This window comes from Neodiprion fabricii, chromosome 1 (assembly GCF_021155785.1).
Source record: "Neodiprion fabricii isolate iyNeoFabr1 chromosome 1, iyNeoFabr1.1, whole genome shotgun sequence".
Taxonomy (NCBI): Eukaryota; Metazoa; Arthropoda; class Insecta; order Hymenoptera; family Diprionidae; genus Neodiprion; species Neodiprion fabricii.
In genome coordinates, this window is record NC_060239.1 from 30,956,828 (window position 1) to 30,982,969 (window position 26,142).

A 26,142-nucleotide genomic window follows, 5' to 3' on the forward strand; every position below is an offset into this window, starting at 1 on the left:
ACAAAAGCAGCAGCCGAGAGAGTATGGATGAGAGTAATCATTCGTCATCGTTCAAGTTGATTAGCCAAATTATATCTAATTCCGGGTAGTTAACCTAGTTATACAGAGATTAATTTTGAGGGATGATGAAGGTTAATACTCACACTTCGTTGACTAGTGTAGCTCGGATGGATGGTACTCGGTAAATCTGTAACAGAATAGAAATCAGATTTTTAGCATACGGTTTCACCTCTTTGATCGATCCCCGTCGAAATTTTATTACAGTATTTAAAGTCCTCGCCTGCGAACAGTTCACTTGAAATTTTCATGTTCAAAAGCAGCCCCGAAAACTCCATTCAGAATTGAATAAACCCAATTCCGTATCTCTCACTTTGCCATGTTCCCCCGGATACAGTTTGCGGCAACGAAAAGTGACTAGATGGATAGCATAAACGTGTCTCGACTTCAAAGTGCGTTAGAATCGTGTAGTAAAGAGCAGATGGAAGTAATCGAGCTAAAGAAAGTCTCTACCCCGGGACGTGAAATGAGGTAAACGAATCTCACACTCTCTGAAGCAGGAATATAGGGTGGTAGGTTGATAACCAAGAAAGGAACTCTCCTTCATTTCAACACTTTCCCCGGCACTCCTTTGTCCAGTACACCCTTTCCACAAAATAAAAAGCAAGACCCCGACTTTATTCTCGCAACCGAGAACATCTCCGCCGCCTTGTTACAACGCGGTAAGAATATTCCTCCTGTACACGTATAGTCGAGGTGTGATATAGAGCTATACACGTTCGGAGGTACCTGCCTTACAAGGTAGATGTAAAGCCACACACACACACACGCACACGGTACACGGCAGGCTTCAAATATACACGTACAACACCGCGCGAACCTCTCGAGCGATCGAGCGGGCGAATGGTACAGTTCCAACGAGAACGATAGGGTTTGAAGAGCTTTATTGCCTATACCGTGTGACCTATTGTTTCGAGTATAAGTGGCGGAAGGGCGTGATCGAGTGCCGAGCGACGTCGCGGCCTACGGCGGTTCAAATTTTCCTACACTTGCACGACGCGTCCATTTTACATCTGCGTATAATCTGTAACAAGAAGCTTGCAAGCGCTGTCGCGATTATAAGTTTCGTGCGAAATATTGCGAGCTAATTAGGAAAGCGTCTCTACCTAACAGCGTCGATGAACGAGGGGCGTCGCATCCTTACGCCACACTGGCTTGGTTTTGTCAAAGTTGAGCCGTGCGTAGATGAGGGTGAAGTTAATTACAGTCGGACTAACTAGGCGGGGGCGAAAACTCAGACGTATTTTTATTCTGTAGGTGTTTTTTCTTTTTATTGTTTGTTTTTGCACCGTCCGTCGGATTAAATATCCCCGTTTGGTAGTCAATGATAATTTATGGAAAAATTATGTTTATTCAGCTTCTACCGACGCTGATTTATAATTCGAACGAAGCAAAAACCTGGGTTTTTCTCTGATGGTATGGGCTTGGAAAGAGAATCAAATACTCTTCAACTTCGGTTTTGTTGAAAATTTAATAAAGAGGTAAATGCCGCAATAAGCTGGACGAGAGTGAGGGTAAAAAACGTATTAAACTCGGGAATCCTCTTTAACTCGTCTCTCTGCTTTCACGTGCAATCAAATTTTCATGCCTTTCATTAATCCGTTTTATATTTCCAGTGAAAGAGCTTAATTTATGCCTTAAATCAAAAACAAACAGATCGCAGGAATCTTTCAGCGCAGGAATTTGCAGTCAGAGGCAAACAGAGTGTAGCAACCACAGGCGTAAATCGTCAAGAATACCGTTGGCTTGGTTTACCGAGAATCAGGTATACATGACAATTCGATCAGAGTTTAATGGATAGGAAATCTACTTTGGCGACCAAGTTTCGCACGCAGATGATCACAGATACTGGTAAATCTACCAGGCTAGAACGGCGTCAACTACGGATATCCACAACAATGTTATGCCTCGACGATTTGGCTCCGGCGGAAACTGGATAGAGTCTTGCACCTACACCTAACCCAACCTAATTAGCGCGAGGGTTGCGACGAGAGCCGGAAAATATTATCGTGGTAAATTCTGACGCGTGAAATGGCGAGTTCAGTTAATTGGATATAAAACGCACGTATGTGCCGCCAACGAAAATATTCAGAACGAGATACGGGATGATTGATGGATGAGGAGTGCATTTTATTTGCCGATCTGCTGAACTACGACTGGTATGGAAAAATGTACGAGCCACAATTTTCACATATATGTCATAGTTTACACTACGCATAAGGGTATATATTATATAATGCACGTGAACCACTTTTTCAATTCTCGACTGAACCCAGGCTCGAAGAACCGTCGGAATTATCAATTATTAATTCAAATACGAGAATCAATATGTATAAGCGTTAGCTCTGGATCGGTGGGAGGGTAAAAATTAGTCATAATATCGAATCCCTGAGTCGACGAGAAGGAGAAAGAACTGAAAACTTTGCACAATGAATTACAGACGAATCAATATTAGACGGTTTCAGGATATAAGGCGGTCCCGTGATTTCTTTGACCAATCAGTCACCGAAAGAAAAGAAAAGAATTTCACAACGAGCAATGAGTTTGTAATGTGTAGGTACAAAGGAGGGCGATGAATGCAAGCACGCGCGTGCAATTATTCCGGATGATATGTCACTGGGCACCATGATGTCTAATTGACGATTTTCGATAAGATGTCAGCTGTAAATTACATCCATACACGAATTTCAGTCTGCTTCGTCATACCCGTGATGTAAACATAGGATGAAAGAGAAAGGAAGAAAGAAAGAATGAAGAAAAAAAAATGAAGGGTAAAAATTCGCTGACAATGTAAGCTCGCAATCGGTTACGAAAATCCTATATAAAGCCCTGCAGGATTTAGAAAATGATTTATAAACAGAGCAACGTCCTCTACCTCCGAGACCCTGCATCGCCCCTATGACCCCTACGGCGTACCTCCACCTCCTCCAGACCCACATTTCATCATCCCGCACGACCTCTTAAGACGAAGGTGTATCAATCATCCGGTGCTTCATCCTCCGAGACGGCAATATTTCCCAAATGCATCGAATGCGCGGAGAGCTTTCACCGAAGAGAACGGAACGTGATCTTCTTTCTCCCCGACTAGACCCCCGAATATACTGCCGGGTACGGCAACGCGAAAAGGAACGAAGCACACAGTCTATTTTTACCTTCATCAACGCCAGGTCCGCGAACACTCCGATTGATGCTGAGCGTCGATCGTCGGTGAGAGAACTGACTGCATAAATGCATCCACGCGCATTGTATAGATGACAGTGTTTGGAGTGTATCGTTTATGTAATTCACGAGAAAATATCTCGTCGACGGATGTTTCGATTCCTCGCAAGCACACAAGAGCCATGCAGCCGACTAGCCCGACGTCGAATCCAATTGAAAAGAAATCTGAAAGCTGGATCCCGTTCTACGACCCTTTTGTACCGGGAAAGTAATATACATACCTATAGAACATACATGCCATGTAACTGTTTTATACAAGAAGAATTCCATGCGAACCCGACCAACGTCTGACCCTCATCGTTTCTGATTTTGTTTAAAATTCTTTCTGCAGTTGTTCCAACTCTGAAACAATACCCGGAGTTTTTTCAGATTTTTCATTCCACCGCTCAATTATCTATGAATATTTGGAGTAATTTTAAAAAGGACCTCTAGGAAAATTCTCAAAAAATTCTCAGAAACTGTATTTTCTATTCCAAAGATTTCAAGACCGGCCCCATGATGGACCGAATCTTTTTACAATTGTTTGCAACACATTCAATTTTTTGCTCAACTACAACATTATTTAAACGATCTAAAAATTCCCGAAAAATTCTCAAAACTTCTATTTTTCGCATAAAAGATTTTTTGGTCGATTCTAATATGGAGCGTCTTTTGTCAATTTTCTTGGCGCCGAAATTTTTTTTCGTCAACTTAATAATGAAACCGGTCTAGAAATGTTCTAAGTGAAATATGAAAGTTGACAGGATTTTTTGGGAATTTTCATACCGTTAATTAAGTTGATTGTAATAATATTTATAAATAATTAACTAAATTAATTAACCAGTCGAACAAAAGACCTGAAACAATTCAGGCTACCGTTTCAGAGTTGGGAAAATTGCAGAACCAATTTTGAAAAAAAAAAATCAAAAGTGGTGAGAATCGGACGTTGGTTGAGTTCGCATGGAATTCCCCATATATTTCCGTGGAAAACGGTATCGCAGCCTCCGCCCGCCATTGTGGTTATCTCTTCTTCAAACATTCGTCCCCTCTCCCCCTCCATTACGTATCCATATAACGTCTTTCGGATACTTCGTTCCCCGCAATCTGTAATCCGTACAGCTCGCCTTCAGCCGACTCAAGCGCACACCATTCAAATTTATATCAAATGACTGGACGCGCGGAGGTGCGGGGAGGCGGAAGGAAGAAAGGGGAGGAAAAAAAGCGAAAGGGGGAGAAAGGTTAGATCAGACGTGTATGGGTGTGTCCGCGGCGAGCCGGGCGGATGGCTCATGGCTGACTCGACGGTGTCTCCACTACTGCCGACGACGCAGGCTACACACGGCTCCGTTTCACCCTCTCCGGGTTCCGATGCCGCGAGGGCGGCCAAAGCGACGGGGCAGCATCCAACCCTCGGCAGACCCGCGAGGAGACAAATGCGAAAATTATACCACGCAATTTGCATCCTGCAGAATTTATGCATTTCAGACTTTTTATTGAGCTGGGATTCCGTGCACTTAGTATTATACGCGGGAAATGCTCCAGGAAATGTAACAAATCATACCGAGAGTTGACTGCAGCCTCCGCGACCCGCCGCACCTTCCTTAAATTCAAACCTGCGAGCGATTGTTACAGAGATTGGCGCGGCGGTCTTCCGTTCGTTGCTGTTTTATAGTTCGTTTAGAAAAAGTAACCGATTATCACAGTTGCACGGTTAGGAACGTCGATAGTATTGTTTATAATGAAGAAAATAGTTTCAGAATTCCTACGGCATTGTGAACAAATGAATAAAGAAAAGCGGAAGTATCTCCACCCTGATGATTTTTACAAACTCGCGGAAACTTGTGCGGTAAATAACCGAGGTAGAATATCGTGCGATCGATCGACATCAACCTTCCGTCAAAGTTCTAAATACCTGCAACCGTTCCAAAAGCTTTGTATAAATTCCGGGTAAAATGTACAACGTATTGCAAATTATTGGATATTAAATTCTTCGCAACTCGCTAGAGAAATTCCATCAAACTGAACGTCAAAATCACGGATAGTTCGAAGAGTTTTCATACGACCGCAAGTCCCATTCGATATTAGAGATATAAGCTCTCATGAACGTAGAACGGCGCTACAAAATCGTATAAATAAGTGATAAGCGCCGGTTAATTTTCGAAATATCCACTCCCGAGGATAATGCTTTATACTTGCATTGTTTCGTGCATAATACACCGGTAAAGGGTGCATAGTGTCGCCGAGCGTCAGCTGCAGTGTGTCTCAAAGGACTTTACAATAGCAAAGTTTCACTGGAACAGTTCGGCACTCTTTTAAAGAATAATTAGGTGACACCGAAGCCCCGGAACACCTCAGTCCTACAATTACGTACATAGATGCAGTTAGAGAAAAATCGGTTGCTGCTCTCCGATTTCTAGGTACTTAAAATTTAGTGAGAACAGCATCGCGAGAGAACATCCGGTTGCGTAAATACAGAAAATACCGCACACAGAGACAACGTCGCGTCGTCCCCAAATGAGCGAAATCGATCACATTCATCACATTTTTGGCTTCGCTCCAAACGGTGGTGAGTATTGTGTGTAATTCCCCTCGCGTTAACGACTTTTATTCTGACTGCATTTAAGTATATGAGATACGAAGTTTCGGAGACACTGATTAGGCTGATGAGGCTGATTAGGGCTCGAAGGACTCCGGACGACTGGCGTAAAAAAAACTACGGTATTGAAAGACTCCGTTGTAAGAGAAAAGCTTTCTGAAAATGGCTTCTCTCGAGGTGAATCTGTAAGTACGTCTGATGCCCGTCTCCTTAACGAGAAATCGACGAGCACTTTTTCTACTGCCTACTGGAACTGTAAACGACAGGAAAGTTAGGTTAGGTATACCTACAATACAGTTGTAAGGTGAGGGAAGAAATCTTACAGTCTCTGGTTATCTGACCCACACTCGAGCTAACTGACGTTCAAGTTGGGAATACTTCTGAGCTCAGTAAATATCTAGCGGAGCTCTGCTAATCCTTGGAATTGTTTCGGTGGGTTGGAATATATTCCTCGTAGAGCGGCAAACTCGGTTGAAATGGGGCTACGCGGTGTTGCCGGGGTGATGAAGTTTCCCCGAAATTAAAGCTGGTGACGATGACTTCAAGTACCGTCGGCCCCGAGTGTGCAGCAAAACCGGGTTATTAGCAGAAACCCCAGACACTGGTAGGAAGATTGAAAATTCAATAAGCTGTTAAAATTGTTTGCCTCCTTTGTCCTGTAACAGGTATAATACCCGGAGATAAACAGCGGAGTGGGGTGTAAGCTGAAAAATAAATTTAACAGCCACTTTCGATGTCGGATATTTGTGAGAAAGCCTGCCTCGTCGTCGGCGGCGTTTGACGTGATGGAAGGCTGATGTAGAATCTTCTTTTAAAATTAGGAACAGAAAACGACGACGAAGAAACTAGGCATTACACCCTTCGAATCACCAGGCGAGATATATTTCTGCATAAATATCCATCGAGTTTCTTTGATGTTCACGTCATCAGCCGGTTGTAAGAAGAATTATTCATCGTTTCCTTCTTCTTTGGTACATCCTAGTTGTTGGGACGTGGATTCTCCCCGCCCAACGTGCTGCACATGAATAATATATAAAATGATGTGAAAATATACGAGAAACTGGTTTCTCGTTGCAGGCTCGCAGGCTCGCCGTAAACTCCGCAAAGTTGGCGGCCACGTCCCATCGGTCCTTTTCAAGCTCCCTCCTCTCGCCTCGCACACCTTGTTTGTTCATTCATTGTTGCTGGTTCAAGTTTCGCAAGAATATGGGCCGCGCGAAGAGCGTCGAGAGCGGGCGGCTAAGGGGCGAGTATCACGGACCGGAGGTACACTTATAGATGCACTCGAGTCGCCGTGTGTGCTACGCTATTCACACATGAGAACCTGAATGCCAGGTAAGATCCCCCGCGAGGCTGAACCACCGGAAAAAGTCTGCAGAACGAGGAAATTGCTGTAGTGACTTCAGGCATGAGTCCGCTGCCCGGCCTCTATTATACCTTCTTCGGCAACTTCGTATTTATTTTTATTTTTTCTTCACCCACACACAAATTGTATTCAGTCAATTTCCGGAAGTATAAAGGTATGTAATAATATTAACGAAATAAGTTGTCGTACACGCTAATGATCTGTAACTCTGGATATTAGTCGACTAGAAGATTCTCATTACAGGGAACTTTTGCTTTGATATCATTAGTTGAAACAGTGTTTTTAGGGATGCAGAAAATCATAACTGTAACTTCATAGTCAGCGGTTATCTGAGTTGAGTCAGGCAGTGCGTATACGCGAATGTATGAAGGACACGAATAGAAACAGTACAACACTGTACCGACGTACCCATTTCATAAAAAACAAAAAAAATACTGTCTGGCTAGGGAGGGAGAGGGGGAGTGGCGTTAAAGAATGGCGGCGAGAGCTTGGATATGCGTGGTGACGGGACAATTTGCCAATCGGATATCCATGAGTTTTAATAAAATCCTTGCGACGAACGAGTTTGAAACGGCAACGTTGTTAATCGAATTCCGAGTTTTGTAATAAAATTTGACAGACGCAGGGGATGAGGGAGACTCTTTCTGTGGGAACCAAAATTCTGGGCACTGACTCCGAGTGACTCGTCTGCAGGAGACTTTTTCCGTACTATGGAGACAATAATCTGGACGTTCGCCAAGATCTTTGATCCCGATTCAGCTCAGTCCACGCATAGACGAACTCGGTCAAGCTCTCGAGCAGAACGGAGGTCGACCACAGACGTACCCGCTCTAGCACGTATGCACCCTTACCGGATATTATTTATACGTACATGTGTGTGTAACGCGGATGCACGAGCAAGCACAGTGCGGAGTTGATAAATTCAAGATGGATGGCCGGCGGACCGGAGCCTCACTCCGAACCGATAAATATTCAAGTCACTCACTTAACGGATTTCTCGCGGTAGCTACCAGCGGTTAAGTTGGTTAAGTCGTAGACCGGGAACGAAACACGGTATGGCAAAGGGGCGGGAGGGGGAGGGGGGAGGGTGGGGGGTGGAGGAGAGGAGCTTTGCAACCTTAATGACTCGAGAGCAAAGTCGGTGAATAATAAATCGGCGAACATTGCCGCGGTGTGTTGTTCTTGCGTAAACCTAACGCCGCCGTGTCCCGGAGAACTTCATCGCATCATGCCAAATTACGCTCGGTTTCGACCGGAGACATATAGCGTATATTTCGCGTGACATACGCGGCGAGGACCGGGTGATAATACACGGGCGTGCATATTACATAGCTAAGTAAACAGGAGCGAGGGACCCGTAGTCAAACAAACAAATATAGATATACCAGGTGAGCGTTTAATTTCGGTACGGTCCGGATGTACGCGAGTAGTCAGGTTGAAGCGAGGCGGTTTCCACAAGCCGTACAAAGGTGTTTGTGATGCAAATTTCACCGCGGATTTCACCCTACGACGGACATCTTCCCCCCGGGGTGACGCCTGCCGTGCAACTCTATACGTGGATAACCCGCAGGGTATGAATCGGGGTGGAATTTCACCGGATGGTCTGAGAGTCACCGCGGGGTGAATTGGATTCGTGAAAATATTGACGAATTCGCGAAACTAGAAATGCATTTTCAGTCAGCTACCAGGTAGTACAACTTCGGAAGGAAGTAGGATCGTCGCCTGTAGAAATGGAACGGAATATTGCCAATCGGCCCCGAGGCTACGAGGGAGAAATGACATTTCGTCTTTAATTCGACTCTGCCGCATCGGGATTATTACGTCAGACGTATTACGGCTTGTATATCTATGGAGACCGCGGCCAGGAAGATATACACGCAAATTTGAATAAGTTACATCAACGGCACATTCCCTTCGTTTCATATTCGTCCGCGCCACGCTTTCGGATTTAATCTCACCGGAATTCGAATCTTGCCATTTCAGAGACACTCAACGTTAATATCGTACCTACCTACACAACACAAGGCGTGGGAGAAAGTCAATTCCGATGCGTCTAATTACAACTAAAGTGATTTTACCCGCTGACGAAATATAAGCAAATTGGAGTCGACTACTTTCTGGAAGGAACAGGAATGCCTGAACTTGCACAGAATCCCGGAAACTTTGATTACGCTTGACGCGAGATATTCTCTTTCAGACCGAGACGAATGTGACTGACGTGACAAAGATGGTAAATATAACGAGGCAATATGCTGCCAGAGGGCTCAGCTGTAACAAGCCTCGAGACAATTGCAGGTATTCATCGACGGCCTACTTCGAAGCATTTTTCTCTTTTCCCAGGTGTGACATTCGACATGAAATACGGCGCGGGTTAAAGCGCGAACGAAACTAATTTACGGAACGTTGTAATATCCACTGAGCAATGCGATTCCGAATCATCTACGTCAGCGTGCCGATATAAATGAAAGATTCGCAAGTACTTGACGGATCCGCTTTACCGAATTTCTTTTTACGCGTTCAACGGAACGACGATATAAAGTCCGAGAATAATCCGCGAGTGCACTTGATCAGAATAGATGCTGCGTGTACGGATATATATATATATATACACATATAAAATATAGATGTATATACAGGCGACGTAAGAATTATAAATGAGAGAGAAAATTGGTTTGATACTAAATGTTATATCCTCCGATCCGTGACGGGGGAGCCCGGTCATGTGAAAAAATAATGACCTATGTAAGAAATAGAAAACTCCTATTTCCGGATAATACCGGAAATTGAAACTTACCGAAGAGTAGGAAAAAGGGTCTTATTGTTCTCCGATATCAACGAAACTGTACGCTTGCGAGGAAAAATACAGAGAGAGATAAAGCGTGAAATAACGAGAGAAAAAAGAATCTCCGTTATGATATCTTGCGATGTTACACTCTACGCAGCTGTCAACGATTTACGGTGTCTCGATTATCAGTACGAGGAAAAGTACTACTAGCGGAGAGAACTTGTATTAGCAATTCGAATACAGAATGAATTTGTTAATTTTCATTGTAAAGAAAAGGAAAAAAATGAAAGAAAATCCGAAATACAAATTAAGCGTGAAAAGCCGCTAGGCGAAAAACCCGGGTTACGGGGTTTCTTCGACTATACCCATATATAATACATATATACGAGAGGAAGTCGAGGAGACAAACAAAAAATAAACCAGCAAATATCCGTCGCCTCCGCAGACTTTGAAGAAGCTGTGAATTCGCGCGTTACCTCAATAGGAACCACTTTGAATTTCTGTCGGCAGTAATATCCTGCAATTTTGTGTGCTTTTCAAAGACACTCACACAATTGCCTCTCGCTTGCTACCCGAAGCTAAAAGCTTATACGACGGTGCTTCTTCTCTTTCAGCGAGGCGGAGTTTTGTGTTCAGGTCGTAGCAAACGACGTATCTTCTACCCTGAATGTGAGTAATCAAATTCCTTCCTCTTTCCTCTCATTACTCAAGCTACACGCACGAACACATTTCATATATAATTTATATAACGCGTGGATTTACTTCGTTCGCATTTTTATTCAAATGCTGTTTCCCACTTGGCACTTTGCACATTCCGATACAAGATCTCTGAATGATTAGCTTTCTCAGTATTCTGGATTTCATGCCCGACTTCGAAGCAACATTTCTGAATTAAATACCCGGAGTCTCTTCGAAAATTAAATCCCATGCATTCCGATGTAACATCATCTTCTTGTATTCCAAAAGTGATATTGTAAAAAATAAGTCGAGTATAGGCATGCACGAATGCAAAGGACCTGATTCCCTTTGAATTGGAAATATTATTCATTTGGTACCTTTTCTTGATTTTATAAGTTTATAACGCGGCCTGAACATTCTCCCTTCTGCAAGATCCATGTCACGACAGAAAAAAATATTTTCAGAATTAATAGTGCGTTCTAATAATCACAACGTCAAATTTTCATCACACTTCGCAGTACACTTATTGTTAGACGCTGCTGCACGCTAAGGCGTTACTGCGCGTTTGTTCAAAGCAAAACAAAGTCTGCAGCGTAGTTCAAACGTGTCCAAGTACAAGGGTAGGTACCTTGTGCACCAGTAATAACGAACAACACTTTGGCAGGATGAAAAATGCAAAGCCGTCAAAGAAAAAATAAAAAAAAAGGACAAGAAAAAGAGAGCTGAACGCGGTAAAGAAGAAGTCTCCAGTCGTAGAAATATTGGAACATCGTTCATCTAAGAGAGTTCGAGAATGTGAAAGGAAATTTTTGTTGTTTCAACTACATACCTTTCTTTTCATTTTTACTCCTCGAATACGCGTTCAATTCGTAAATACGAAATTATCCGAGAAAATGGAGTAGGCTTGTCTCGACGCGAGCAACAAATTCGAGATTGAATCTACTCAGAAGCCCAGTTCACTTAGGGGGTCCTATACGCAGTCCTGCGTGACTGTAGATAAAACGATTACGTTTCGTTGAGATGTAAGGAACATAACTCACTGTCCCGTTGACAAAAAGCGGAGTATTTCGGGCCTATACATTCGAGTGTATGGCGAGGCTACATTATGGTGTATTACCTTGTACTGTCATACGACGAATACAAGGGTGCGCCTTGAGAGGGACCATTTTAGTTCAAGAATAATTGTCCGCGTACTCAGCGACGATAATATAACACGCGTACAATATCTATTCCGTGCAGACGAAGCATCCGGCAGTCCTGTGAAGGAATCTTCGAAACGGGACTAAAATCGTTGAAATCATTCCAATCCCCCCGATGAATATTATTCGCATACCGCGCGAGCAGCCTCACCGAAGCAATGTCAAGTTCGACGACACTGCTTCATTTTTAAACCTACACAAGAAACAGTCATTGTTTCGGCTGATAAATCGGCAAGCAAATTACGTGTTCGCGTTGCTAAAAATTGCATCGTGTCTCGATCTGGCTGCTACCGTAAAATTCTGATTAATAACTTTGTCAGCTTTCTCGGGCCTTTGGTTAATGTGATCTTTTTGACTGGGATTAAGGAGAATGAGCTTGATGTCAAAAGATGTCTTCATGGGATCAAATACTTATGTAAAACTGATGTGGTCTTTGGAACATGGGGGCGTATATCCAGCGTGTCTTAACCCGAACAGTAAGACCAATCATCCGTTAAACTGATGTGACGACCTTTGCCCGTGTTTACCTCGTTTTTGATTAAAATGGTTAAATGGGTAAGATAATTTTATGGTCGAAGGTTCAAACGAGAAATGAAATTCAATGAAACAGGTAACATATCAAAACATAGTAAAATTATGACGTGTCTACTTTTGTTTGTCTGCGTTGTATAATATTGTTATAGATATAAATATACTACATCTATCTATCTATCTATCTATCTATCTATTCTCGGACTTTCCACGGTAAGCTGATGCGATCATTGCTTGGCCACCAGAGTGTGGCCCCGCAATGCACGTGTGAATTAACCCCGTGTGCATCTTCCACTGATTTTGGTTCGATGGAAACGGTATAATGCTAAACATTTCATAAGTCGTGTGCAAACTGAGCTATGTTATTGCAAATGCCACGGTGGTCCTCAACGCAACGAGTCTGCCCGCAGATATGAATCGTGCTGCTTAAAAAATCGGCAAACACGTTTATACCCTTATCAAAAGCCTGAGCTGTAATTTTGAGAGTGTGAAAACAGTTCTGATACCGCTGTTCACCAAGGTTGTTTCATTAAGCGAGAGCGACGTTCACTCGGGCACGCGTGCTGATCGTACTTCCGGCGTTATTCACAGATATTTCGGTGGCTTGGTCTTGCAGATACAGTGTTGATAACAATGATGCATAAACTATTTTTACATTTAATCGTGCCGTTTTTCGACAAACATTTCTAGTAATATATCATTTGTATAATAAATATGAATTATTTTTTTCAACTTTCCAACGATGAGGGGTTATTGTAAAAGTATCTACAAGGATGTAGGCCCATGTATTGAGGACGTTGTAACAATCGTTATAAAGTCACCGTCAAAAAACTACGTCCGACTTCATCTCGGTGACAAAATTTCTCGTCAAAATACGTATAAGGTATATACACGGTAACTTGATCCAGGTTCTCAAGACGATATTTATACGGGGCAAGCTATCGAGATGCCAATATCTCGCATACGCCGACATGCGTCATATTAGTCACGTACCAAACGAACTCTCAAATAGCGGTACGTCGCGCTGATTGCAGATACTCCGGAAGAAACTTCGGTCTGAAGAAAGGGACAAAACACGAGGGGTTGAGAAGAAGAAGAAGAAGAAGAAGAAGAAATCCGACATTCGCAAATTACGATCCCACGCTTAGTGAGGCGGAACCACTATACGAGGATATTTCAGATCACGTGTTGAGAAGATTTTAAAGGCAAAGCTTAGAATGCGAAAGAAAATTCCAGTCATAATTGCACACGAGATCTAACCTTTCAACGGTCGACGATGAGCCCGGTAACCAGGTGTATAATTGTGGGCTGGGATCAGGGTCAAGGGCAAAACGTGTCTGCACAAGAGATCTTGCGATTCGCGTGTGGTGAACGGAAAAGGGTACGAATGATCCCTTGGTATAAAATAATTCAAAGGCAAAGAATAAAATTTTCATAAATGTACATACATTATCCTGAGGTTTTCGCGGGGAAAGGTTTCATTAAAGAGCGACCAACTTATGTATAAGAGAAGAGGATCCGGTTTTAGTTTAGGTACCGCAACGATTCTCGCTCCTGTAGTGGAGAAATTAAAGTAAAAAAATTTAACAATTCCCGGGAATCAGTAATCACGTTTCAAACATAAAACTTCTCTCTTTCTTTGTGTTTCAACGCTGCGCAAAGGAGAAAGGAGCTTTGATTACACACATAATTGAGCTTGCAAAGGATTTACCCGCTTTTCAATCCCAGCAGATGACGTCAACGTCGGACTACTGCATACAGATACCTACATCGTATGAATCCCTTTGTACGTTTGTGCAAAAAGACTCAAACTACGCTTCAAAGACGTGCATAAAGGTGATTTTTTTTCTCCCCAAATGAATTCCGAGAATAATTTTCCCTCGCATGTGAAATTTTACCGTGCAAATGAATTCCCAGTCACGGTTCTCTTTTTCATGCATCTTCTAACGGCGCTCCTGATCTCCAAAATTCTCGACGCTCCCTTCCCCTCTCCCAAACACGGCCGAACGCGAAACGAGACGATGCGGAAAGACGATGCGAAATTAACGGCAAAATTCAAATACTGAAAATAGTAAGTATTGGGCGACATGTACAAAGTACCACGATAAGTAACGGAACGGGAAGGAAAAAATAAAAGGTAACTCGGTGGCTGAGTATTTGGCGGAGGGAAACGTAGGTCGAGAGGAAAATATTCAACCACACTTTTATAATTGTCAAATTATAAGGAAATAAATAATAAAAGATTTATTTAGAAGTAATAGAACCGGATCTCAAAATTTATCGGCTCGTAAAAGAATATAAACGGTAAGAACGCAACGCGAAGATGTTTTAGACAACAGATTTAACGTGCGCAGATTCGGTATAAACAAAAAGCTTAAACATAGCGCTAAGTGTATAGCTCAAAACGGAATAACACTTCGAATTATTACAGAAATAACGCAACAAATTATTACCAGGACGCGACATGACTACGGAGGAGTTTCATGCGATAACAAACACAGCGTACATGCCGAATAGAGGAAAAAGCTCAAGGATAACGTACGCGATTTACTGACGCGAATATGGCACGGGAGAGAAATAATCGACGAGAATACAGAACACTGTGTACAATGCGCGTCGCGACGCTAGTTGGAAATATTTCTGAAATTCGGTAACAAAGCGCTTAATCGCTAAAAAGCAAGTCAAATTTACAAAAGGGGCATACTCGTGAGATAACCAATAAATAGAACAGATGATCAAGAGGAATAATCTTACAAAAAACATGACGGAATAAACCAGCGGTCTAATAAATACCGACGCAATACACAAGAAAATACAGAAAGACTTGGGAAAAAGTTATTAAGTAAGCGGAATAATTACCCCGTTAATAGAGAGGTTACACAGTAAATCAGCTTAAGTAGTTGAACATTAATCAAGAGACAGAAGGAACAGTGAAAAGCGAAAATTAAATTCGAGAACAAGTATGAAACAGTTGCGGAAATTAATTGAGCGTAAATACAGGCTGGGATAGACTATAACATGGCTCAACGATATTGTCAATTAAAAGAAATTAAGATAAAGAAATCCACGCGAAACCCCGAGATAGGATCGTCAACGATCAGAGTGATCGGCAGAGAGACGATAAGCTGCAAAAAGGAACTCGGGTGTTCGCAGGGTAACAGAAACTCACGTGAATAAACCAGAAGAGAAGAGATAACTCGGGTAACGAAAGAGGAAGGAAACGGACTCGAGACAAGACAAGATACTCGGATAGAAAGGAAAAGCGGAACGCGATGTAAGGAAACTGAGAAGGCAGTAGTAGTTGACAGCCAGCAGCCCGGGAGGGACGTCCTTCTCCGCCGAAGACAGGATCAGAAGTGAAGAAGCGCAGCGGTTCTGGACCAAGTACGATCGTCCTCACCGTGGTGTAACCAACCAATAGAAAATTACCGCCAGTTGACGTCACAACGGGCGGTAAATTCAAAACTGTGACGATTCCGAGGTAGATTAGAACGTTACACGTGAAACGTTGCCTGAATTCTCGGGACAAGAGCGTAGGATGTCCTTTTTTCAGAAGAGACAGTCTGATTTCCTCGACTTCGTTCTCGGGGCGGGATGATCAGCCGTATGTAGTCGTCCTCACTTGCCGAGGACTTTAGGCTTGTCGGCATCGCCGATACTCAGGCACTAGCGGCGAGGCGTTGAGATGCCTGCACAGCATTTTCTGCGATGTCTCTGCGAGGCTTTGCCTTCCTTCTTTCATTTCAGCAAGGTCCGTTTCGGGTCTTCTCCGGTGCACAAGCTCCAGGGAGGCGAGAAACGGGTTAGAGGAAGACAAAAAGATACGCAAAAGAAATTAGAACTAAACTTAATATCGCTAATGACCATATCGAGAGTTATTATATCCTTCGCTGCTGGCGTACTAAACTCTGGAATCGAGCAGGATTCAGCTGTCAACTCGACATGGTGTGAAACGGCGTGTTGCAGTACGTAGAACCAAAGCCATGTACGCGACGCGGGACGGAAGGAAGAAGCCTTGGCGCGAAATGAAAACGTGCCAATAATTCGAACGGCGGGAATTTGAATAAGTCTCAACGAGAGACACACGTTCGATCCTACGATGGTATATAGCACGTCGTTTTGCGAACAAATATTCATTGGAATCGGAAAACCCGAAAGTGAAACGGGTCGACGTACCCCTATAAAATCCGAAAGCTATAGGTATGTAGGAAATTGGGATGAAATAAAACGCGAGGAATTCTATCGTTCAGTGCACATCTGCGCGCCTGCATAATCACCTTTTCCATTTTTTATATCAACATACGATATCTTGTGTACAACATTTTTTCCCTCAAAATGATGTATATCGCGATAAATCGGCACAGTCGAAAAAGTATCAGTATGCAACGTCACGCAACGCCAAAGTTCATTCGATTCATCGCCACAATTGCCAAGGGCAAAGACAATAAGTAATATCCATACATATGAAACCCTAATTCGCGTTATCTCTACACTTGGCAAACACGAATTAATATCCCACCTTGCAGTCTGTACCGATAGAGACAAATTGCGAATAACGCTATACATGCACAGTCTCTTGTAACACTGCGACACGATGCCAATGTTCGACAGTTATGCAACGGTAATCCGAAACATATAAAACTAACCACTAACTTGTAAAATTTATAACTATCACATCTAACAACAAGTCCTTTTTCTCCCATGCGCAGCGAATACAAGTTTTGAGCGATTTTTATAACATTTTCTTTAAATTGTTCAAACACCCTAATTATTTATTGGCAACGATAACTTCAAGATGTCCTGTCTATAGAGAATTCTATATACCGTGTCACGCATATGATATACACCTGGATACAGGTCTGGAGAATAATCAGTCCGGCGACTGCATCCACGAATGAGAGAAAAAAAAAAAGAAAGAAAGAAAAAAAATGATCCAAGGTTCGACGGTTGGGTTTTCCTTCTATACATCTTTCCCGCCATACTGACTGCGCTCCAGAGTTACCTTCGCACTCTCCGGGTTCACGTATGTATAATACATACACGTATAGAGACCAATAAATATGCCAGCATGTGTGCGGTCAGATATCCTCGTCGTCGCAGTAAATCGCCGGGCGCCTTCAAAGGATCGAAAATTTATACGCTTCGGGGCTCATTTTATGTCAGTCACGAACGCGCGTAGTAAGTCACGCGGCGTGGTCCAGTAACTCGGGTGCAAGGTAGCCGTAACGATATAGGTATACGTCTTACGTCTACAGGTGTATATAGATATAGATAAATAAGTAAATCACAGACGCGGTCATGCAGCGTGTCGTAAAAGAAGCGATAAATGTGACGCCATTAATTATACGCTGGTATGCCCTTGAACCTCTTTATTTCTGGGGTGATTAGCGGTAGGTGATACGGTTTGCTCGAGTCGAAGGTAACTAACAATAAAGTGCGGTTTGTGAGCGAACTGTCCGACATTGCGTTGGGTTTCGTTAAGAGCGAGGAGACGAAGCTAAAACTGCGAGAGGATTCATTCAGTCATTGGAGATATTCTGCGGGTTGTACGGAGGTAGGAACGAACGGATTTATATAACGTATGACTTTTATCGCTGCCACTTCCTGACACTGAAGGATGGTTGGTGTTTTCCCCTTTTTTTCTTTCCATCCGGAGACGGGAAACGGGCGTGAAAAAGGTGAGTACCCGCGCTCTAGGTATCGCAGAAAACAGTACAAGGTAAATAAGAAGCCCGGAAATATACGGAGCAACTTTTTTGCCAAGGCTTCGTTCGCTATTGTACCGTTGCAAAACCGCGAACGTCGTGGTTGAAAGGCGCGCATTGAACACTTGGGAAAAGCTCAGAGAGTGGAGTACCTTCGACACCACGTGTGGTACCACATATGTATGTACGAGTCTGGAAGAAGTTCCTATTCCGATCCACGCTGCGGACTCCACTGGAATTCGTTACAAGTTTCAATATCCTCGTCTGCATGCGGATAAATATTTTAAAACCCGTAAGTCGCACCCACGAATCGTATCGAAGATAAGATTTACTGCTAGTTTGGAAGATTAGATAAATAAATGTAAAACAAAAAAAAAAAAAGAAAAAGAAAAAGGAAAGAAACAGGGTTACGTGCGATATAAATAAGGGAACAAGTGGATGGCGCGACGAGAAGAGAACGCGAGGAGCGAGTGAGAAAGATTGGCGGAGTGAAAAGGAGCGAAAGGGAAATGGAAGTGGCGAAAGATAATCTGCTCCCTTTCGCTCGTTCGTCTTTGTTTTTCCACTGGGCTTATTTTATTTCAGCCGCGCTACTGGTGTTTGCCATCGTTGGTGCTTATACTTCTGGCAAATCCGCGGCCGACTTTCCGTCACGATTTTCTGTTTCTTATGCAAAATTTACACTTCTCCCTCGCGCCTGAGTTCTCCCTCCCATCTATCCAGATACCAGCTGGTTCCATCCCCATCCCTTATCCCGTAGCTTTCCTCGTTTCCTCGACAACGTCCGTTTATTTCTTTGTTTGCTTCTTCTTTCCCTGGCATTGAACGGACGCGTTTCCGAGTGGCGAGATCGATTAACTTTACGATATTCCGGGATCCTGTGTGTGTGTGTGTCTGTGTATATATAATACGTATTTACATATTTACGCGTATAGGAAGAAAGGCCTTCTTTGACATTCCGACAACGATGACGGAATTCGCGAACCACCCACTCGCTTCGCTAGCCTTGAATCACCTTTGCTTCCTACTTATGCAACACACTCGTGTGATTCAAGACCAGTTTTCCCCGTAACCTGCCGCCAAGAATTATAGACAACAACTGACTAACAATCAATACTTCTGCTCATGTTTGCTGTTGCAGTGTAGCATTTAGCAATAAAAGGATACCAACCGCCTCGTCACTAATTGTACCGATTAACGTAGTCCAAGGAAATTATTGAAATTTAAACGGAACAGACGTATAATTTACGATTTTCAAACATCCAGTAACCAACTGTCATGCCTCGTGTGCGGAGACATAATTGGAAGGCCTTGTCGCGAGGCAATAGGACGCGCATCGATAAATGATAATTTTGTTATTATTGTTATTTTTATTACTATTGCAGAATCAACTCGAACTGTTTAATAAAACGTTGAAGATAAATTGCATCATCGTTGTTATAAAATAGTGGAAATCAAGGTTTTCTTCATTACAACTCGCTGCGGTAATCCTGGGACTGTAGCTTGGGATTATATAAGGGATCTTTGAACCACGTGTTGCCAGCTGTATCTCTATGCTCGGACAATCGCGAACAAATGTTGCACAATTAAATCTCTGAGCGTCGGATATAAAAGCTGGTGAGATCGCCTTTGCACACTCCCGAAACAGACTCAACTACGTATAATTACAATGTTCGGTTATCAGCGTTTTTTTGCAGAAAAAACAAAAATATCACTAAATTAAGTTTCATCGTTGAACATCATTAGGAGGAGAAAAAAATTTCTCCCCGCATAATCGCAAATCCGGGATTATTCGAAAAGAATATTTACACGCTCGCAAATTTGTATTTCACATTCGCGTTTGAGTCTATTTATCTAAACAAATAGGTTACCAGTTGGCATATTTTTTTCCTCGCACTAAACCCTCGAAAATACAGTTTCATCGTAAATTTATTCAGATGAATTTTGAATTCGATTGTATCAACATAACAATGTGTAATACGGGTATATAAATCGCGTTGCAATCACGACCGTTTCATTTTTCCAACGTAAGCGTTCCCACAAGAGATGCGGTGCATGCGGCGTAGAGCTGTATACATACATCGCATCGAAACGAACGCAGTAACGTTTGGATATATCCACTAATTGCGGAATTCCTAAACTAAAAATATACCCCCAAACGTGTACAATAAAGAGCAAGCGTTTTGTCGTTCGAAAGGAAATCAAAGCGGCAATAAGCGGTTGACTTTGAACACACGCAGCAATTTCTCGAATCACCCGCGAGGGTTCACTGAGTCCAAGTATACATAAGTATAAGGTGTGGGTTGTGGATGTGGCTTATGAATTATGAATAACATCGCCACGTCACGTCGCGGCTACGATGCGGCGACGCTGTTATCAAAAAAATCCGAAAGAACGAAACCTATCAGCCGCAGGTATATCCGTCGTACTATAAAACAAGGCAAAATCCACGGTGTGAAATTGGTAAATGCTGAAAATACGAGTAGCACTTCTTCTGGTAATAGGGTGAAATGGAAGGTGTGGAGGGATGAGAAGATCTGTCGAGAATGATCGAGGAAGAATACGAGGAAGAGACCACGCCCAACTATGAGGGTCGTTCTTCCGGATGGAAAAGAAACCCAAATTTTATCAACCGATCAGTCGAAAAAGGTACTACCAACTATACCCTTGAATTCTAAATCAGTATTCCTTCGATATTTGCAAGTGATCGCGCATCCAGATACCTGCAGATTCGCGGTAAGGGGGGAGGACCATCAAAACCGAATTGCGCCGTTTGCAGTAAAATTCGCATTAGCAAATTTTAGTCTCCCGAGTTACCCACATAGCTGTGCGGCGGACTGACATGAACAGTCCCTCTCGGCATGTGAGCATGAGGGGGAGGGGCACCCCATCTGATAGATACCTACCACATAAACGCATTAGAGGCAAAGTTATTTGGCACGTTACTGACACGCATGTATCATGTATATAAATTGCTCTACATACGTACACGCATGTCCATAGGTAGACTTAAAGTCTGAGACGGTAAATTTATTGTCGGACTCCTAAACATTGGTTAAACCCAAACGGTTGAAACAAGTTGCCGCTACTTTGGTTCGGCAACGTTGGCTACAGAAGAAGAGTCTTATGGGAGTCAGCACTAGACAGAATCGTTTTGCTTCTACTGGCAATAAAAGTATGAAAGTGTAGACCCTGGACAGCGACTATTTATTACAGAGGTATACATGTACATGTACACCTATACATAAATACAGTCAGCATCTAGGATCGTATACACCTATACGAGGGTAAAAATATCGTTTTCTTTTTTCTCCGCTTTCCTTTCTTATTTAATACCGCGCGGTGGCGAGTCTGGTGTTTTCAAGTAGGTACATATTTCCGGAAGCAGCGTAGATACCTATACATAATACCTATAACAGCCGTGCGCTGAGACCCGTTAAACTTATTGCACGATCGTTAAGTTCCACTTTTTATCACTTTTCTCATTTTGTCGTCACACGGTCAAACTGTTTTCGCAGTAAGCGAAGCGAGACGCGGGCGACACGGCGGTAGCCAAAAGCTTGCAATGTGGTCAAACTGCCAAGATCATTAATTATTTAAGAGCTGGCCAGACTCATCTGAAATTCAATGGACCTAAACATGAGACACCGAACGGGAATTTGAAACGCGCCGCGTTGAATTCTACATGTTTCCACCCAAGTCGAGCTCGGTTTGATCAGGACCTCCCTTGCAGCCCCAGGGTGCGTACACAACCAGACCAACCCCTCGCACCGTCCTACATCAACAATCGCTATCTTTGCCGACTCCGCATTTTCAATTCTCACTCCGCAACATCCGCGAAACAAGGTTTGAAACAGTACCAAAAGACGACAAGTGTTCCGCGAATCCTTAAATAATATAAGGTACATTTCCACCCCTCTCTTTGCCGTATATATTTTTATCCCGCAAAACACCTACGGGTGGATTTTCTTTATAATTTTTTACTGCAAATGACGAACGACCTCCTGCCGGATACGCTAAATCCAATTTTCCTACCTCTAGCTGATTCTTGTGACAAATATGCTAACTATAGGTGTATGCGAGAGGGAAATGTGTAGGCAGGAGAAAAGTAAATTTTCCATCCTGTTCGAGGCGTCCGCGGTTCCCTCAAAGACGAAAACGATAAACTCGTTTACTAGTTGAGAGAACTGCGTTATCAGTTTATATCCCACGTTTGCTGGGACTTTGCCGGAGAGTAAAGTTCAAGAGCAAAGTGTGGATGCCGAAATTCATCTAATATACACCTACTCACGTTGCCAAGTTATTACATATATATATGTATGTATTGCGCTGTATCCCATGTACGTACCTGTTCGTAGACAAGGGCGCGTCTCTTTCAGACCGCGGTGAAACTATTTACGGAACTTGGTCTGGTGTAATGATCACTTGACGTGTGGTTTGCGATCCTCGGAATTAACTCGCAAGTTGCAAGTCAAACAAACGGGTTCATGCTACTGCAGTGGCACAGAGTCTGTATAAAGCTGACGCGGTCCCGACGGCAGGAAGCGGGCATAAAGTTAACATTACGGTTTTACCCCCTCGTTGTACCGTGGAAAATTATTTTACTAATTATCGTATCATAGACGGATAAAGAGCCAGAGAGAGAGAGAGAGAGAGAGAGAGCGAGAGAAGACGAACGAGAAGAGATGCCAGAGTTCAGTTTCACCTGGGACCCGTTTCCCGCAGCATGAGCTTAGGTATCTTTTGTGTTGGTACGTATAAACAACCTTTAAAATCTGAAACAAAGACGATTTGAATTTTTCATACAGATACGACCGGTTCGTCCTTAGAAGTAATACCGCAGCTCTTTCCTCACATACTTTGACTTTACAATTCTCTTCTATACTTCGCTTCTTTGTTATTCACTTACTTTTATTTATATTCTTTTCTTCTTATCTCAGAAAAAAATGGGATCGTTGCGACGAAATAACAGAGCTGCAAGCTCCCCGGCTCAATATACATATCGCAACTGATAGCAAAACTGAAAATATATAATAAGCAAAAATATACACATACATATGAAGTAGATGCATGGGTGAACGTTTCGCGTTGGAATTGAACCGACACATCGACTGTGTGTCCGGTATAATCTGGATCGCGTAGATTTACGTGTATAATATATGACCCCTGTCACATGCAAAGAGGGCTCGCAAAGCAGTGCGCATCGGTACGGTGAGGATGTCAACGGATGAAGTGGATACTGTCGGTGACATTTCCCGAGATTTCTCAATATCTGTCCGTGATACAGAGTCAAGATTATACCTTAAACGTCCGCATTGAATTTTTCCATCAGTCGCTTCCCGATGTCCACGGCATTTCAAGTGACGTCCCGGCGCTGTGGAAAATTCACGCGAAATCCAAGAGTACAAAATGCGCCAGTATTTATTACATCATCCCTTCTTACCATCCCCGAACGAACGAAATCTCGTAGCGGCAGCACCAATGGCGTGGAAGAAAAGTAAGCCGAGCGTGAGTTCGATCAGCTGTGCATGCATTGCCTTAATAGACTGCATCGATACGGAATCAACAATCGTCGTTGATTATACGGATTAGCGAGGTTTACTTGTAACAAAAGACATTAAGCGAACGTGTAGCCATGTATTAAGACCCACCGCATTGTTTATATAGAGTGTAAAAGTATATTTCAGAGCGTGAGACAGAGATACAAATTACACGATACGTATTATTGATCCTTCCAAGAGATTGTCGACGTATTCCTACTCTTCTGCCTTTTTATTTCATCCTTTACAGCCTATCAAGATTAATGGGCGGAACAAACGACGAATGATAATAGATAACTATACACTTTGGAAATAACATTTCATCTTCATCCAAATCCGTACCGTAATATTATTCCAGAGTGATAAAATTCTATGCCTTGCATTCCAGAGAAAAACAGAGTGAAAGAGCTCGCAAGTCTGAAACGATTTATGAAAAAATATTACGTATACATTTTTTACGCCGAAAATATATCCAACGCAGATCACAGTCGAGATTCCACGTAATGAACTGCGAACGTTTTTAATTTAAAAAATGGTTTTTTTCCAACACTTTTCACAGCGTGATTGCATAAATACACAGGATTAAAGTAAACATGAATTTCCATTGCGAAATAAAGCGATTTCACAGTATAGCGGTGACGGGAGAAGGGATGAAAGGCTCTCGATATATTAATGGGCTTGGTGATACGATGGCATATCTGTAAATCATATGTGAAAATGGTTGCATTCTAACGATGAGGAAAATAATAACTTGGCGGTCAAGTTTTAAGATCTTGTACTTATTTATTGGCATATACCTATAAACTCTCAAGTACGCGACAAACGACTCCGCATTTATTCGCATGAACAGTTCCAAAGTCTCATCCGAGCAGATAAAATGCTGAGTGGTTTTCCGTGCTGAGACGAAATCCACAGAGCGAGAGCCCCACGCTCATCAGCGAGTAAGTAATTTTGAATAAATAAGTATTTGAACTTTATTCATCAATACTGAATCCCAAGTTCGACTCGCGTCCCCGCCCTCGTTCTTGTCGAATTTCCTGACTTTTCATTTATCCTGTCGCATTCGAAAGACCCATGCCCATAATAATAACCCATCCCGATTTCCGCGAATCGTACCGTCGTATACATATTATCGCAAGATCGAATCGTCGTGATACGATTTATATAGAAAATGGAAAAAATATTTAAATTTCCACCCGATCAACCCTGAATGACGTCTACCAAGAAAGTATGGCTACTTCAAAGAGACCACGGCACCAAGCTTTACTTTCACCGTACACGAGACAGCAAGCCAATCAAAGTTGGATGAATCGGAGCGGTCGATTTTTTCGCAATTCACTTACCGCTGCTGCTGTCTACCTATCGGTTTGAGTACCTACCCGTGTAATAGACGCAAGTCCCAGCGCTCGTAATTCATCAGAATGTCGGGTTGGACAATAGCCAGTGGACGGGTACATACACGTCGCCTAAAGTATCACGATGATATCGAGGTATACGCTCGTATAAAATCACCCGTCTGGAGATGAACGATCGATAAATACCACACATCCTTTCCCATCCCCCGAATGGATTGACTTTTATTGGACACATGCATGCAGCCCCCGTCATGCTCCTGATAGATACTGTACAAAGAAGTACAAAACCCCGGAGAAGTATGTATTTGAGGTCAGCCCTCGGCACATTTTATCAACGTCCGATCAAATCTCGATCGTCTGACTGACACTTTGTCGAGAACCTCGTCGTTTTCTATTGTGTGCAAACGTCGGCGGTCCAATTTTACTACTCTATTTTCACGAATGATATATTCGACAAATGTTACCGACACAAAAATTCACTTCTATTATTCGAGAAACAGTTCAATTCAATTGAAACACGCGACCAAGGTAATTATTGTAAGCTCAATAACCAACCATTCGGTATATATGGACAAGTTCGTCACGGAGTATTAAAGGCTTGTTTCATACGCCAAATCGTGTACAGTCGCATAACCGAATAAATCAATCATTATCAGTGTACGTGTAACGCGTGGTGTGAAATTCGCAAAATTGATTATCGATCTTCCAATTAGCCAATGTTCCGTCACCCTGAACCTCAAAAATCTATCACACGACCTCGTGAGTCTTTTTACCCAGTTTATACCATGTAAATAATATTATTTGCGAGGGTACTTGTCGTTAGCGTTATACTGACCCAGTTTGAAAAAAGTGTACCACGAAGGAAGAACCACGAGAGAAAATTATCGTTCACGAATGATTAACCGCGATTAACTCAAGTCCAAGAAAAGAGTCAGAAAAGCTCAAGCGTGATTCCAGTCAGATACGTGCAAACAGTCCCCCCTTTCGTGAAACATTAAATGTTCCATTCTTCCTACCTCAATGTCTGTTCCCCCTTTTGACGCGGCCTGTTAATCTGTACCTAACATTGTGACGTACGGTGTACCAAATACCGATACATTTACGCATACGTGTGCTCGAACAGAGGCGGCCA

At 42.8% G+C, this 26,142-nt stretch overlaps 1 protein-coding gene across 6 annotated transcripts in view; it reads right to left on the reverse strand.

Moving 5' to 3' along the window:
* LOC124178027 (Ig-like and fibronectin type-III domain-containing protein 1) overlaps positions 1 to 26,142 on the reverse strand; it is a 168,230-nt gene that overhangs the window by 110,258 nt on the left and 31,830 nt on the right. For 5 of the 6 annotated variants that reach the window (XM_046561107.1, XM_046561126.1, XM_046561135.1 and 2 more), the window contains one exon: positions 144 to 187. The gene's annotated coding sequence lies outside the window, so the exon portion shown is untranslated. Of the gene's footprint in view, positions 1 to 143; positions 188 to 3,497; positions 3,597 to 26,142 lie in introns of those variants that run through there. The other variant, XM_046561117.1, reaches the window with a different exon arrangement.